The sequence below is a fragment of the Charadrius vociferus genome, unplaced genomic scaffold (assembly GCF_000708025.1).
Source record: "Charadrius vociferus isolate BGI_N301 unplaced genomic scaffold, ASM70802v2 scaffold323, whole genome shotgun sequence".
Classification (NCBI taxonomy): domain Eukaryota; kingdom Metazoa; phylum Chordata; class Aves; order Charadriiformes; family Charadriidae; genus Charadrius; species Charadrius vociferus.
This window is the reverse complement of record NW_009647692.1, coordinates 1,942,813-1,946,780: the sequence shown is the minus strand read 5'-3', so window position 1 is coordinate 1,946,780 and position 3,968 is coordinate 1,942,813.

The following is a 3,968-nucleotide window of genomic DNA, read 5'->3' as shown; positions in this document are numbered from 1 at the left end:
CACGCTGGTAGCCGTGACCCGCTCAGAGCTGTGACACGCTCACTGCCATGTCACACCGCACAGCCGTGGCACGGAGCCGTGACACGCTCACAGTTGTATCATGAGATCACAGCCCTGACATGGTCGCAGGTGTGTCACACCCCAGGCATGACACGCTCACAGCTGTGTCACACAGCTTTGTCACGCTCACATCCAGGACACGTTCACAGCCGTGACAGGCGGAGCAGGGCTGGCAGCCGGGCGTGCCGCGGTAGGTGGCACTGCCCTTCTGCATTGGTGGCCACCGTGCCCGAAGCCATCGTGCGGGTGACCCCCGGCATCCCGGGGAGCGGCCGGGGGCGCTGCGGGGATTTCGACCACCGCGGACACTCAGTGCATCGTTAAAAGCAAAAAGGGAGGGATCGAGGTAGCCCGAAGTATGACTGCAGTGCTGGGCTGGAGAACTGGAACAGGGTACTCCTGTCCCACACCCGTGGCCCTCTCCCGGGTCTTGTCCGCACCCGGTTTGGGCACAGACACGCGACATAACAGATTTTGGCACCAGGGATGCAAGGGACTGGCGGTTGGGATGAGAAACCTGCTCACCTTACGGACATCACTTTAGATCTGAACTGCACCTCACCCGCAATTAATGTCTTGCTCATGGGTAACATCAAATTAACTGACAGTCTCCCGCCATTGCCTTGTGACCCCAGGAGACAGGCCAAGCACTGAGAGTCCCCGGCTGATGGGGAAATACTCCAGATAGGGACGAGCCAAGTGTTACTGTCGTCACAGGGACCCGCATCGCCCAGGAGGGAGCAGGAGGGATGCAGGATAGGGGCATGGTGTCCTCTCCTTCCATGTCACAGCCAGGCAAAGCCAAGGTCTGGTACCTCACTCAGGAAACTCTTACCTCTGGTTTACCTCACTTCACCTTCTTTTCATTTCCTTATCGGGCTGCGCACCTCGAGTAAGAAAAGTCCTGTGCCACCAGTGCCATCGCCTTGGCTTTCTTCTTTGCCCTGGGCTTCCTGATTATGTCTAATTGCTCTGCTTCTTACCTTTATTGTTCCATTTATTCTTTATTATTTGTTCCCTAAAAGTCCCTAACAGGCCTCTGAGGCAGGCACAGCGAAATGCATTGCAAAGAGGCACCCTCAAGCAGTACCACGCATTAATTTTGCGCGAAGATGATTTTTTAGAGCGCTCTTTGCCGTCCCAGCCCAGGCATCGCTCTGGGGAGAGCAGCTGCGCCATGTGCTCTGGGAGGCAGCGCACCACGGAGGAGCGCGTGACCACCGTCACCGTGGCAGAGCCTTTGTGCGAGGGTCTTCATCCCTGTCAGAAGAAACGCAGGCAGGGTTCTGGTGTGAGAGCTCATCCCGTGGGTGTCACACCCTCCCGTGTAACACAGCCACCATCTGTGGGCTGGTTTGAACCATGCCACCACACTGGGGGGCGCCCGGGTTGGGATGGAGAGTGGGGACACCCGCGGCACCCACGCTGCAGCAGCACCTCCCGGCACTTCGCTCCATCCTGGAAAGCCTTTCTTGCACCCGCAGCATCAGTGGGTTCGACGTGGTGGCTGTGTCAGAGACGGGGTCTCAGCTGACACCCGCTGCCACTCTGATTCTGCAGCATCCAGGGGACAGACTCAGGCAGAGCTGTGTTGGATTTGAGATTTCAGAGCCGGGAGCGTCAGCGTTGTCTTCCCAGCTGCTCTGCTTGGCATAAATTTCTCCCAAACCCACACTCGGGGACTTTTTTTCTTATTTTGTTCTTTTTGTCACCATTTTATTTTGTGATTTATTATTTTTAAAACTCCTTTTTACCTATTTAAAGCTCTTCCTTTTTTTCTTGCCCACTGTTTTGAAAATGGTGCTGAAGTGTGCGTTTTGACAGCAGCCCCCGCTTTTGTGAGGCCCTGATAAATCTGTGACTGAGAGCAGAGTGACACCGCTGCATGGGTTTGTAGAGCAACGAAACCAGCTGAGAACTGGGTAAAGACGCTGTGGGTTTAGGGAATAACCTCACTGAAGCCAGCGATGTTATGCCAAGACACATTTTACCAGCGCCTGGTACGACTTCTCATTTACTGACCTCTCAAAATCCCCGAAGAAGAGCAAGCAGTGCGTTTATTCAGCAGTGGCCATGAGGGAAAATAGCACAAGTCTGGGACTGTTAAACGTGCTCTGCTACTATCATGCAAATACATCTGGTTCAGAGGCAGACTTCAAAGGACGGAGAAGTCATTAGAATCACAGTTCAAAGAAAAAAGTGAGCAGCTGGTTTAGGCCATCTGGTAGGGGACACAAAATGGTCTCTTTCTTCCCCAGTCAGTCTATGAAATTTTCATTAATTGTAGGAACATCTTCCAACATTAACCAACATAATATTGTTAAAAATGTAAGTCTTAGTAAATCATCAAAACTCCCGCCTTAGGAAAACAAGGTAGCTACAGTCTGGTGGGTTCTGTCCTCCCCTGTAATACAGCATGCCATAACTACAATTTTAGGTTGATGTTTTTAAAGCAAATTAGTGGGAATTGGATTCCTCAGCTCCTTTGAAGGTCCCAGGGAAGACCGTGGACAGGATGTTTTCCCAGGCTGCAGAGGAATCTCCTTCTCTATCAATTTCAGGAGCTGTATTTGGCTTAAAAACACGCACAGAAAGTGTCCTCCCTGGGCTGCGTCACTTGGGCTGCTTTCTTCTGGGCCGGGTCCCACCAGCCGTGATGCTGCTGGGATGCAGGGTTGGTCCCAGAAGAGCCCAGCACTGGGCTGTGCCCCCAGACAGACGGCGGGGCAGGCTCACCCCCTCGCTGTCGCTCGCAGTGGGGTCCACGGGGCTGATGCCCCACACATGCTGACAGCGTTTTGCCAACCCTGTTTGGTCACAGCTTAAATTAAATCCCACCTCCCCGCAGCCCCCCCTGCCCCAGCAGACATCCCAGCCAAGAGAAATTCCAGCTCTGGTGGCACGGGCACAGCTCAGCAGAAATCCCCCGTTTAGCTGCTCTGATCTCCAGGCCCCCAAGAGCTCCTGGAAATTGATATTACTGCTGAATATATGGTTTCCTGCTGAATATATGGATGAGTTCCTTGCCATTCAGGCAGGTGGTTTGATAATGCAGGGACGGTGACAGCTGCCACGGGGAAGCCAAACTAAATGGGAGCCACGATAGAGAGCTCAAGGGCACGGCAGATACCTGCTGATTTTGACAAAGTGATGACCTGGGAGCTGCTGCTGGTTCTCCCTGCCTCCTCCGCCTCGCCTTTTAGATTTGTCAGCTCCGTCTCTTCCTGTTAAAGGCAAAATGGAGGGAGTTCATCTTAATCTTAATGCCACGGAAGAAAAACTGGCCCAAAATTCAGCTGGGAATTTTGGGGGCGTTCAGTCCCAGGCTTTCCCAACCACTGCTGTTTCCCTCAGTCCCGCCTTTGGTCCTCTTTGCTGGCATTGTCCAAATTTACTGACTTTTCATTTCCTATCAGTAACGTTTCAAAGCAGGTCGAACACCTGAACCAAGAAAAATCCCCGATCCTCTGACGTGCTCATACAGAAGGGAAGTCGATGCAGCTGCACTGGTCGCCTGTATTTTGTTTGCACCACACGCAGCATCACCGCGTGTTACACATCAGTGCCACGAGCTGTGCCATCCTCCCGAGCCATGCTGGTTCTCAGGCGACTTCCTCCGGTTAGAGAGCAGGAGAGCGGCTGGGCTGAGGAGAGCGGGACCAGAAAAACTACTTGCCCCAGACAGGAGATGGGTGAAGGAGCAGGGGCTGTCCCGGAGAGCCAACGTGCCTGCAAACGTGCGCACGGAGGTTCTCCATCCCCAGGAGGGGGATTCAGCGAGTGCCCCTGCCTGCACCAGGCTACACATTTACCATTCCCCAATGGCATGTGCAAACTCAGCCCCAATAGGATATTTCATGTTATCTCCGCTGATGCCAAAGGTGTCTCCCACTGCCTTCCCGGCTGTT